The sequence below is a fragment of the Crocuta crocuta genome, unplaced genomic scaffold (genome assembly GCF_008692635.1).
Source record: "Crocuta crocuta isolate KB4526 unplaced genomic scaffold, BGI_CrCroc_1.0 scaffold192, whole genome shotgun sequence".
NCBI lineage: Eukaryota > Metazoa > Chordata > Mammalia > Carnivora > Hyaenidae > Crocuta > Crocuta crocuta.
In genome coordinates this window covers 270,992-284,691 of record NW_027528803.1, presented here as the reverse complement: position 1 = coordinate 284,691, position 13,700 = coordinate 270,992, and the positions used below count along the sequence as shown (strand labels likewise).

The 13,700-nt window shown below is 36.2% G+C and overlaps 1 long non-coding RNA gene across 1 annotated transcript in view; it reads right to left on the bottom strand.

Moving 5' to 3' along the window:
- The window catches only part of LOC144224606 (uncharacterized), a 50,559-nt gene extending 37,106 nt beyond the window's left edge, over window positions 1-13,453 (bottom strand). Inside the window, exons 1-2 of the long non-coding RNA XR_013333085.1 lie at window positions 13,256-13,453; window positions 10,713-10,939 (exon numbers count right to left, since the gene is read on the bottom strand). This is a non-coding gene — a long non-coding RNA (uncharacterized LOC144224606). The remainder of the gene's footprint in view (window positions 1-10,712; window positions 10,940-13,255) is intronic.
- Between the last annotated feature and the right edge of the window lie 247 nt (window positions 13,454-13,700).

Sequence of the window (13,700 nt, the reverse complement as noted above, 5' to 3'; positions counted from 1 at the left end):
TTCTCTAGATGTATATTCTACACCTCCACTGCTACCTTCCTATCTCTCTCTCTCTCTGGAGTAATCAGACTATATGGTTTCTTTGGGTAACATTATCTTTGTTTCTTTCTCCTCACCTCCTACCATATTCTCCTTTCTCTGTCTGAATTAAGCCTCTTAGTCTCCCTGCCTGGTCATTATCCAATTTCACTTTCTCCCTGCCCCTGTCATTTCTCTCTTTGTATATGCTCTTCCATCAGCACTGCATACACCCTGCTCTGTATTTGTAGCTGGGAATTCTGGTTTGATGCTTTTAGAGTGTCCTTTGTCTTTTGGGTTTTTTTCTTTTTCTTTTTTTTTTTCTTTTTCCCTTTAGGTTTGCTTGTTGATTGGATTTGTCTGTGTGTTAGCATGCCTTTGTTACCTGTGTGTTTGTCTGTCTGTTTTCCTTTTCAGGGCTACCTCAAGAAACAAACCAAAGTACACTTGGTGGAGAGTCACAAATATCACTACAAGTAGGGAAATAAAATTACCAAAGTCTCAACAAGAGAGACCAAGAGACACCATTCAAAGAACACTTCCGAAATGGACAGGCCCTGAACAGCCATTGAGCCTTCTTTAATATAGCAATACTCAGAGGTGCAAAGCACATAACAAGTTTTAAAACTGACAAGAGACAGAAAGCTAGCCAAAATGATGAAATGGAAGAACTCTCCTCTAAAGAAATTCCAGGAAGAAGTGACAGCTAAACAACTGCTCAAAACAGATATAAGCAACATAACTGAACAAGAATTTAGAACAATACTCCTAAAATTAATCACTAGGCTTGAAAAAGGCATGAAAGACATCAGAGAAGCTACTGCTACAAAGACTATGGACTTTAAAAATAGTTGTGATGAATTGAAAAATGCTATAAATGAGATGCATAATAAAATGGAGGCATCCAATGCAAGGATTGAAGAGGCAGAGAGGAGAATATGTGAATTAGAACACACAAATAAAGAAAACAGAAAGCTGAGAAAAAGAGAAATAAACTGATCCAGGAGCACAAAAGGAGAATTCGAGAACTGAGTGATACAATCAAATGGCACAATATCCATATCATAGGAATTCCAGAAGCGGAAGTGAGAGAAAGGTGCTGAAGGGTTAGTTTAAAAAATTATAGCTGAGAACTTCCCCAATCTGGGGAAGAAAACAGACATTGAAATCCAAGAGGCATAGAGAACTCCCCTCAGACGTAACTTGAATCGATCTTCTGCATGACATAACATAGTGAAACTGGCAAAATATAAGGACAAAGAGAGAATTCTCAAAGCAGCTAGATGAAAGGGCCCTAATATACAAAGGGAGACCTATAAGAGTAGTTACAGACCTATCTACTGAAACTGGGCAGGCCAGAAGGAATGGCAGGAAATCTTCAATGTGATGAACAGAAAAAATATGCAGCTAAGAATCCTCTATCTAGCACAACTGTCATTCAGAATAGAAGACATAAAAGTCTTCCCTAATAAACAAAAATTGAAACAATTCCTCACCACTAAACTAATCCTACAAGAAATCCTAAGGGGGACTCTATGAGGGAAATGTTGCAAGGAACACAACACCACAAGCATGAATCCTACAAAGAACACAATGACTCTAAACCCAAAATTTTCAATAATAACGCTGAATATAAATGGACTAAATGTTCCAATCAAAAGACATAGGGTAGCAGAATGGATTTTAAAAAAATCCATCTATTTGCTGTCTACAAGAGACTCATTTTAGACCTGAGGACACCTTCAGATTGAAAATAAGGGGATGGAGAAATATCTATCATGCTACTGGAAGTCAAAAGAAAACTGGAGTAGCCATAATTATATCAGACAAACTGGACTTTAAAGTAAAGGCAGTAACAAAGGATGAAGAAGGGCATTATATAATAATCACAGGTCTACCCATCAGGAAGAGCTAATAATTATAAATGTCTATGCACAGAATATGGGAGCACCCAAGTACATAAAACAAATTATCACAAACAGAAACAATCTTATGGATAAGAATGTGCTAATAGCAGGAGACTTTAATACTCCACTTACAGCAATGGATAGATCAACTAGACAGAATATCACTAAAGAAAAAATGGACTTCAATGACACATTGGACCAGATGGATTTGACAGATATATTTAGAACTCTACATCCTGAGGCTATGGAATTCACTTTTTTCTCAAGTGCACGTGGCACATTCTCCAAGATAGATCACATACTGGGTCATAAAGCAGCCCTGAATAAATATAAAAAATCGAGATCATACCATGCACACTTTCAGATCACAATGCTATGAAACTTGAAATCAATCACAGGAAAAAGTCTAGAAAACCTCCAAAAACATGGAGGTTAAAGAACAACCTCCTAAAGAATGAATGGGCCAATCTGGCAATTAGAGAAGAAATTTAAAAATATATGGACACACAAAAAAATGAAAATACAACAATCCAAAATCTTTGGGATTTGGCAAAGGCAGTCCTAAGAGGTAAGTACATTGCGCTCCAGGCCTATTTCAAGAAGTTAGAAAAGTGCAAATGAAAACTTTTAAATTTGTTAGAAATACAACTACTAAAATTTAGCTTTAGATATTTATGCAATGTTATCTATTTGTAACTTAGATGAGGTGTAAGTTACTAAGCAATACTTATCTCCTCTAATTTTTGCTACTTTTTGACATCAAAATGCTTATTAATCAATAAAGTAACCCATGGGCATAACTCTGAGGAAAAGAAGAACTGAAAGCTAAAAGTTCTAAACATCTCCTAGTTAAACAGTTACTAGAAAATAGAAATTGAAACAAAGATTAAGTAATAATAATTAATTATTTGGGGGTAAGAGTGATCCAGGGCAGGGGGAGTGAGGTAAAGTGGAGTTGGGCAGGAAGAATGGCAAGCAATGCAAAGTGACACATTACTGGGCCACCCACTGCTTCCTGAAGAGCCATGAATAGACACATCTGATCATTTAGCAGAAGCATCTGCACAACCATGAAGAATATCTCTGGACGTTGTAAGAAAAAAAAAATGTCCCTTAGAACATTCCAGTAGAAGAGGAACAAAAGCAAGTATAACTCTTCACAGGTCCTGCCCATTTCTTGTTTTCCACTGTTTAACGTGTTTAAATTTCCATAAGAACTTAACCCCTTACATATTTGGGCTGCATCCTACTCTTTAGCAATTTCTTAAGAAGTATAACCCCATGCCCCACAGAATGGCACTAAGGCTCCAGGCAGTCCAACATACAAGTCACAAGTAATAAGTCAACCATGACAATGGTGGAAGGGGAGCAAGGAGTTCCTTAAGCTTTCTTCATTCTTTTTCACTCTTTTTGTTGTTGTTGTTCCTCTGAATGGCTTCTACTGCCTGTCTTCAGGTTCACTAATTCTTATTTCTACTTGCTAGTCTGTTATTGAATCCTTTATTAATTTGTCAAGTCAATTACTATATTCTTTGGTTCTAGGATTTCTGTTGTTTTTTATTTCTACCTTTGTTGAAGTTATTAATTGGTTCATGCACTGTCTTCCTGACCACTGTGAACATCTTTACAGCCATTATTTTGAATTCTCTATTGGGTAACTCAATTATCTCAACTTCATTAAGACCGGTTTTTGGAGATTTATTTTATTTTTTTGGAACATATTTCTATTTCCTCATTTTCCTTAATTCTTTGTGTGGATTTCTATGCTTTAGATAAAATAATCCCAGTCTTAACAGATTGGTCTCATCAAAGATATGAACTCTGTCAATCGTCTTGGCCTGAGCTCCTGGTTACCTCTCAAACTTTTCTGATTATCCAAGTCACCATCTTTGTTCTTAGTGGTTCCTAGTAGTTGAGGGTGTGCCGAGACCCATCAGTGTCCCAAAGTGGAGGATTGCGGTCAGCACCTAGATGCTGGCTGATTAGAAATCAGACTTTTAGGCGGCAGTTTGAAAAACAGTGTAATCCCTTCTAGAGAAAGACTGGGACATGAATGTTCTTATCTGCTCCCTCAGTGTTGAGCCTTGGTGAGGATAGCCATGGTGAGTGCTATGTATCCAAAAGAACTATTTCTTTTTTTCTCCTAAGGTCCTGTGGGTCTTACAGGCATTGACTTCATTGGCTTTCAGAGGTAGATGTTTTGAGGTCCCATTCTTCAGGTGGGAGCCTTAAAAGTTGAGGTGCCAAATGTGCAGGTCAAACTCTGTTTCTCAAAAAGAAGCTGGGAGTTAGAGATTCCCTCCCAATTATATGCTAATGTGCCAGGGTGGAGTTTATGATAAGAGTATGTCTCAGCACTTTCCTACTTGTTTCAATGTAGGTACTTTCTCTTTCACCCAATGTGTAGGACTCAGCTAATTTCTAGATTTCTCTCAGAAGGAACTACCCTGTTTGTAGCTGTATATTCAGTGTGTCCACAGGAAGAGGGAAATTCAAGAACCTCCTATGTCTCATCTTGGTCCAGAGTCTAATGTTATTAATTCGAATTATCTTAGTTTTCTTATATAGTTGGTATTTAATTTTAAATTTATTTAGGTTTTATCATTATCATAAGATCTATAATCATAAGAATTTATATTTGATGTACAGGTATACATATTTATAGTATTCAAAATCATTTGCATCCACACTAGGAATCCAAGATAATTGTAGAAATTTATTTAATATATTATTTTAGCTTCAGGTATGCTGTAATATATCATTGCCAGGTTAATTTTCCTAATGCATAGCTCCCAATATGCCATTCTCTGATATAAAACCATTGTTTCTCATGCCCATAAAATTAAGCTCAAATTTATGAATCTGGCATTCCTACATATATAAGTTCTCTTTTACTGTGCCAGGACTCATCTTTGTTTTCCAAACTTCACCTCACCACACGTACACATAACGTACTCAGTCATCCTGTCTTTTATATATATGTTTTTGTCACGGTTGCCTCATGACTAATCCTATCCCATACATTAAGATCCATGACACCTTGCCTGATCCTTCAAACACTTGAACCTAACACTCCATTAGACACCCTGCAACATTTTGTGTACACCGTTTTTCTAGCATTTAACATATCTGCTTTCTATTATGGTTGCTTGTGTACATACTTTCACAGATCATCTTATCTTCATCTGGATATCCTTCAATGGGCCTAGACTGGCATTTTTTACAGGTTATCTGTTCAATAAATACTTGTAAAGCTAACGTAAGACCCAAACAAAATTAGCTGCTTACACACTTGAAAATGTCTATGTACCGTGAAAGTAATCACCATGAAATTATAAATGGCTGAAGATGAGGCAAGTAAGGGAAGCTCTAGAAGAGTGAATTTGTGTGTAATTTGTTGAATACCCAGCAAATAATGACATTCTAAATGTAGGACTTTTAAAAGGTAATGAGAAGCACTGGAATCTAGGCCTGTGTGNGCTGATGAAGGGGGGGTGGGGAGGAAGCAAATAATGACTAAAATAGTTCTTTGTTGGATACCAATTAGCTGCTAATATGTTTGCTCTAATAGACCACTTTTAGAGGAAATAATAAAATTAGCTATACACATAAGAAACATTTATTGCCTACATATTACTTTTGCCCTGAGACCAGTGCAATTCAGCAAACTTGTACAATAAAATTGTTCAGAAAACAGTTTAAAATCACACAAGCTTTTAACTGAATGTATTTGAAATAAGATTTTTTTAATACTAAAATCCTAGACATTTAACAAAGTAAAAAAAAAAAAAATCTGTGTCTTCAAATGATTTTAGAATACTGTGATTTTTTTTAAACTTCTGAATTGCTTCCTGCATCTAGAATACTATCTAAATCCCTGCTGATTTATCCTTACACTTTCAGCAGGATTTCTTTGCTTCTGGCACCAGACAGTCTTAATAATGGCAAATCCTTTCTGTCCCTGGTTAGTGCAGGTGGGGCTTTGATTGACAAGGTAATAAAAGTGTTAATGAGACAGTGGCACAGTCAGAGATCAATAGTTACCAATAAGAAAAACAATTCTAATACTTAATTTTGTAGAATTCCCTTAAATCAGTTAAAAATCTTTCGCATCAAAATAGAGACTTTCCATTTTATAATAGATGATTTTTTCAAGTCTCTGTCAAAGCTGTCATAGCATTAACGATGCCTAGAATGGATAGTGTTCATATAATCATTCCTGAATTCCTTTGCTTGCCATTCACAGATCTGGTGGTCTTCAGATAGTCTGTTGTCACAAAAGGCTGCAGTCAAAATGAAACTTTTATCTCCTTTACTCAGCAGTTGGGAGACCTAGGGCAAGTGTTTAACTTCCCTGAGCCTCTGATCCTACATCAGTCAAAAGACTTTACAAACATCTCCCTTGCAAAGCACTCACAAGGGCTAAGTGATATGAAATAGGTAAAAAAGTAAACAAAGTGACACATAGAAGACATTTCAGAAATGATAGGTATTATTACCTTTAAATGCATATAGCTATTTTACCTCAGTTAAGACTGGCTTAGAACTTAAAGGTTATTTTTTTCCCTCCTTCATCTTGGAAATCTGATATAATGAATTAATAGGACCACCTTTGGATTCAGAGCTGTACATGGATATTTACAATTGCTTTGTGGTGTTTTGTTTTCACTTGATCTTTGTTCTATTTTTATTTCACTTTCTATTTCTTTGTATCAACTAGCATTTGCTTCATAACAAACTATCTCCAAAATTAGTGACTTAGATTTAAAAAATCATTTATTATTTCTCACAATTCTATGGGTAAGCTAGGTACACTTCTGTTCTAGCCCATCCTAGCTGGAGTAGGATGGGTGTAGGATGACTTATTTCTTGCTTAACAGTTGGTCTATTGTCAGAAAAGACAATAGAGATGATGCGGCCTCATGTAGCTCATCACATAGCAGGCTTGCCTGGGTTATATGCATGCTGTAGTCACAGGGGTCTCAAGAGTAGCAAGAAAGGAAAAGCCCAGTGAACTGTGCTTTTGAAGTCGGGTTCTATCACAACTGATATCATCTTATTGATCAAAGAAAGTCACACTGTCAAGTCCAGCGTAAAAGTGTGAAGACTACTTCTGAGCACACATAAAGAGGTGAATTGTTGAGACCATTTCTGCAACAAACAACCATACTCTCACATAGTATTTACTCATATGTTCTCAAGAAACAGGTAAATATTCCTCAAGAATAATAATTCCCTTCATATATAATGTTGTCAGAGTTAAATATATCAAAAGCTCTTAATAAGCCCTTATGTTTTGTATTCTCACTGAGTGGTCTGATAAGCTTTTAATTATACCTAGTGATGAGAAGCATATTTGAAAAGAATACACTGTTTATACTATAGATCACATTCATTGGAAGCTTTTTGACCTATGGAAAAAATGTTAGTTTTATCTCTGCAGTTTAGAAAGCATGGCTTTTCCTTTTCTTTGACTCTTTTTTTTTTCCCCTTAAAGATATTACTCTGGGGTTAATTATGTTTTTCAATTTTGAAAAGAACCAACTTAAGTTGTTCATATATCTGTATATTGTACACCTTGTTTTTACTGGTTAGTTTTATTCTATCTGATATGGCCCCAGAACATAAAGTATCTCATGTTTAAAATGACAAAAAGGAGAGGAGAACTAAATTAGTCTTCTCAGGCTGCCATAACAAAATACCAGTACTGTGTGGCTTAAACAACAGCAGTTTATTTTCTCACAGTTCTAGACACAAGAAGTCCAGGTGCTAGCCAATTTTGTCCCTAGGAGAGTTCTTTTCCCAGCTTGCCTTCTTGCTATGTCCTCATACAATGAGAAGAGAAAGAGGGAGCTTTCTGGTTTCTCTTCTCATAAGGACACTAATCATATCATATTAAGACCTTACCATTATGACCTCATTTAACCTTTATCACCTTTTTATAGGCCTTATCTCCAAACACAGTCATATTGAGCATTATCAATCACTTCAACATATGAATGGGGGGAGAGCAATTCAGTCCATATCAGGAATATTGAAAGACAGTAAAAAGTAAAAGCTTAAATTTTTATGAACGTTACCAATGTAATCAAGGTAAGTTTGATCTATGTGGTATGTGGCATATACACAAACTTCTGCGACTCTCTATGCAGCACTGACTAATCACAACATAGTTTTAAAAAAGCAAACAAACCTAAAATTTGATCAAGAAAGTTTCACCTGAACATATGTAACTGAAGGTAAAACTTGACTGGCGTGGCCTGATGCAGCACCTCGGAAATCCTCTGGAAAACAGCTTGAAGAATCATGAACAACATAAATTGTTCCTTCTTTCTTTGAATTAACAAAAACATAAATAACTTTGTAAAACTATTTCCTATAATACTTTTTTCTCACATATTCTTGATGTGTACCTGGTGTCATCAATGATTGATTTAGCTGGTGCAGCCACTGTGGGAAACAGTATAGAGATTCCTCAAAAAGTTAAAAATGGAACTACCCTACTGTGGGGAATAAGGTTAGGAATTCTCTGAGCGTGTACCCATGGGTTAACAAGGCATAAGGAAATAGAAAGCCACAGGATGAAGGAGTCTAAGATTAGGTAAACAGGACAAAGGCTCCCAGTATAGGACAAAAGTATAGGAATAGGAAATCTCAGGATGAATACATCCAAAATTAGGTAAACAATATTAGGTATTTAGGGTAGAAATCCCTACCCCAACTTAGTACAATAGCAGAAAGCTGCTTTTACAGGAAGGAAGGGCCAAAATAGGTAAACAGGGCCATAGACCAAAGCAGGGGGAAGTTGCCCAGAGCAGAGCTAATTAGCAAAAGAAAGGTGTGTTGTTGACCCTGAGGTAGCATGCTCTGTCTTTCTTGTCCCCTAGGTGAGTATAGGTAAACAGATGAGGGGCCTCATGTCTGCTGTAAACAACCATCTGCCCAATGCCAGGATTTTGTTTTGTATTGACCCAGCCCCCTAACACCTCATATCTTCAAAACCCCCTTTCCCTCACACCTATGAGTTAATGTTCACGGTTTCATTGTCTCTTTGTGGATGTCCATCATTCCTGTAAGCCTTCTGATCTTAATAAAAATGGAGCAGGGACCCTTACTCGGGGCTCTTGTCTCCTGCCGGACAGTAGCCTCTCTTATTTTAATCCTGCATCGCTTCTCTTGCTGGACAAGAGAGAACTTCAGACCCAGAGTCTACAACACCCTATGACCCAGCAATTGCACTACTAGGCATTAACTCTAAGGATACAAAAATACTGATTCACAGGGGCACATGCACCCCAATGTTTATAGCAGCACTACCAACAATTGTCCAAATAGAAAGAGCCCAAATGTCCATTGACTGATGAATGGACAAAGAAGATGTATCTAAACACACACACACACACACACACACACACACACACACACACACACACAGAGGAATATTACTCAGCCATCAAAAAGAATGAAATCTTGCCATTTGAAATGATATAGATGAAGCTAGAGTGTACTATGCTAAGCAATTAAGTCAGTCAGAGACAGATAGATACCATATGATTTCACTTACGTGCACAGTTTAAGAAACAAAACAGATGAAAGGGAAGGGAAAAAAGAGGGAAGCAAACCATAAGAGACTTTTAATTATAGAGAAAAAACTGAGGGTTGATAGAGGGAGATGGATGTGGGATGAACTAGATGAGTGATGGGTATTAAGGACCGCAGTTGTTGTGTGGAGCACTGGGTGTTCTATGTAAGTGAGGAATCACTAAATGTTACTCCTGAAACAAATATTACACTATATTTTCACTAATTAGAATTTAAATAAAAAATTTGATAAAATAAAAATTTTAAAATATAATAAATAAATAAAGGAAATGGAAATATTTAATGTGACTATAATATAAATGTAAGATTGTACTCCTAAAGTAAGTTTCTCCAAGAGTAGTAATTGTGTAAAAATCTGAGAAGTATAAATTTTATTTCATAAGTAAATGACTGTTTTAAGAAACAGAATAAACTTAGGGAGTTAAAAATACTTAAAGCATTTTTGAATGTCTTTACACAGGGTGAAATACTTAGTAAAATTTCAGCCACAAAATTCTCTTGGGTGATATATAACTGACTATCTTTATGAATTATAAAATTTTCTACCTCCATTATTTTTCCTATTCAATATTCTATCACCACAGATGAGTCTACAATATGTTTATCAAGTAGAGTTAAAAACTCTGACTTATGAGATACTGCTAAATTATTTAAAAAAGGCATTTTAAAAAATCATCTCTATACTGAGAATGTAAACATGAAAACAAAATTTAGCATAAATTGCTTGGAAATATATGTTAGATAGTATATTCTTACAATATATTTTCCTTGTTAATATATCCAGGGACTAAGACTTTAGAAAGTTATCTTAGAGAGCTTTGGGCTACCACAACAAAATATCACAGGCTGCATGGCTTAAACAATAGAAAATTATTTCTCACAGTTCTGGAGGCTAGCAAGTCCAAAATTTGGATGCCAGCTGACTAAGGTTCCTGGTTAGAACATTCTTCCTGGCCTGCAGATGACTGCCCTCTCACTGTGTCCTCACACAGCAGAGAGAGAAAGAGAGAAAGAGAGAGACAGACAGACAGACAGAGAGGGCACTTTCTGTTTTTCTTCTCATAAAGACACTAATGATATTATCAGGGCACTACCACTATGACCTCATTTAATCTTCATCGCTTCCTCACAGGCCCTATCAGCAAATACAGTCACACTGGGATGTGAATTAGGGCTTCAACGTACGAATTTGATGGTGAAGGAGGGACACAATTCAGTCCACAGCAGAAGGCAACTGCTATATCTTCAAGGCAGACTTCAAGGATAATTCTTCATGTCAAATTTTCCTGTTGTGACTTGAAAACTGACGGTTCTTGCATCATTAGTTAGGTCACAGTTCTCCAAGCTGTTAACTATCATATACCTATTAATTTTGAAACTGTGTACTATAGACCCTACTTTAAGGATTATCTCTGAAAGAGAAGATAAGAGAATTTTTCATTAGTGCTAGGAAGCTGAAGTTCTGCAATCCAGTCATTTCTTCTGGCAGAAAAGGGAGCAAGGTTCATTTGTCTCTTGACTCCTTCCCATCTTTTCCTTCTATACTCATATCCTCAGCATATTCTAACATATGAAACAAACTGCAGAAACTGAAATTTTCCTATTGGCTTTGTACTTATTCATTTATTATCTTATTCAAATAGAATTTATTGAGTGTTCACTAGTGTCAGATGTTGTGCTATGAACTAGAGGGAAAGATAGCATTTGGTATTTCCATAAATTTAACAAGCACCTAAAATGTACTAGACAGTATTCTAGGCATCTGTGAATAAAATAGAAAAAGACTCCCTTCCTCCTGGAGCTTATATTCTATAGGAGAAAAACAAACAATAAACAATCAATTTTAAACATTAATTATATACATATTAGAAGTCAATAGGTGCCAATAATTATTACAACAGGATAAGAAGGTAGGAAGTGGAGGGAATGAAGTGAGTTACAATAATAACTAGTTTAGAGTACTTCATTGAGAATGTGAAAGTTTGAGCCAAAAAGACCAAAAGAAGAGGAGAATGTTAGATGAGCAGACATCTGGGGGTAGAACATTCCAAGCAGAGAGAACAACTAAAGAACAAACTTTAAATCTGGCACGTGTCTGGTGAGTTACAGAAATACCAAAGAGGCAAGTGGGGTTGGAGCAGAGGCAGCACAGGGAAGAAAAAATCAAGGTTAATGAGTCACATCACCTAAGACCTGTAAGCTACCATAAAGTGTTGGATATTAACACTGTGTAACTTGGTCAGACATCTCAGCATTCTGAAAAAATGGAATAACATGCTCGGACTCATTCTCAAAGCATTGTCTTTAGATTTACATGCTATAAATAATATAACTGCATTTTGGTGTTTAATTCAGCCTTATCAATGAGGTGAAAAGTTTATCTCATTAATCTTAATTAGAAATTTGTATTTTTTGTTACCATCTTATTTTGTATTTTTCATTTGTCCTTTCTCTTTTCCTTTTTGCAGTAGCTTATTTTTCTTTCTTCTTTTAAATTAATTTTACCTCTATCTATTTCTACTTTAAAAAAATTTTTTTTAATGTTTTATTTGTTTCTTAGAGAGAGAGAGAGGCAGCGTGAGCAAGGGAGGGTCAGAGAGAGAGGGAGACACAGAATCTGAAACAGGCTCCAGGTTCTGAGCGTCCAGCACAGAACCCGATGCAGGGCTTGAACCCATGAACCGTGAGATCATGACCTGAGCTGAAGTCAGATGCTTAACTGACTGGGCCACCCAAGCGCCCCTATTTCTACTTATTTTGAAGTGAAATGCAATAATTTTATCTTTTGGTTTTTTTCCCCAGAAATTCTGGTATGCTTATTTAACCTCTTCTACCTTGATTTCCCTTCTGAATAATAGAATGACTTTAGAATGCTTGATTCCAATAACTACACTCTTTCCTTGCTTGTATGAAATTAATGAATAAGACTTAATTTCTGTCTTAAGATTTTTATCCTAATTAGACAGTATTGTTACTATTTTATATAGTTAGTCACTGTTCAGATTTTTCCACTTGTTTGCCATTGTTTTACCTACTGAATTTCATGAATTTAAGATCTTTCCATAGTGATCATTTTCCTTCTTCCTAAAGAAGATCTTTTAGAAATTCTTTTAGTTAAAACCTATTGTTAGTAAAGTCTCCATTTCCATTTGTCTGAAAAAGTATTTCACTCTTGTTCTGAAAAATAAGATTTTGTTCAGAATACAATCCTTGATTACCAGATGTTTTCTTTCCTATTTAGGCTATATCAGGCTACTATCATCTGACATCCTTTGCTGTTACTGAAAAATCAGCTGTCATGTAAATTTTCATTCTTTCAGATATAATCAGATTGTCTCTTATCTGGATGCTTTTAAGTAGTTATCCTTGTAATGAATTACATTTTTAAATTTTCTAATGAAATCACTACATTGCTGGAAGAGCCCCATAGGCTATGATTCTAATAATATATTGTTTGATATTATTGTAATACTGTATATAGGATTTTTTGCTTCATATTAGGATTTTCATTTGCATAGAATAATCTGCCATTCCCATGTCTGGCTTCTTCTTGCCAATCAGATATTCTCTACTGGACTTCCTCTTCCTAAACAATCTAAAAAGAAAGCCCTTTCACTATCCCTAACATCACTCTGTTTACATTTTTTAACTCTCATAACTAACATTATCCTGTCCATATGCTTGCTAAAGCATCTGATTCTGCACTCCTCCACCCTCCCTTTCCAAACCTGTGTGAGTATAGAAAACTCCCAGAAAAGTCTTTGTTCTTCATGGAATGGGCAAGAGGGCCCAAGTTTCCTTTGTCCTAGCAGCTCAGATGAAATCGAGTCTTTCATGTTGGGGGCGCCTGGGTGCTCAGTTGGTAGAACATCCAGCTCTCGAGGTGAGTGTTGAGCATCCAATTCTTCTTCTTCTTTTTTTTTTAATGTTTTTTATCTTTGAAGGAGAGAGAGACAAAACGTGAGTGAAGGAGGGGTAGAGAGAGAGGGACACACAGAACCTGAAGCAGGCTTCAAGCTCTGAACTGTCAACACAGAGCCCGATGTGGGGCTTGAACACATGAACGTGAGATCATGACCTGAGCCAAAGTTGGATGCTCAACTGACTGAGCCACCTAGGCGCCCCGAGCATCCAATCCTTGGTTTCAGCTCAGGTCATGATCCTCAGGTCATG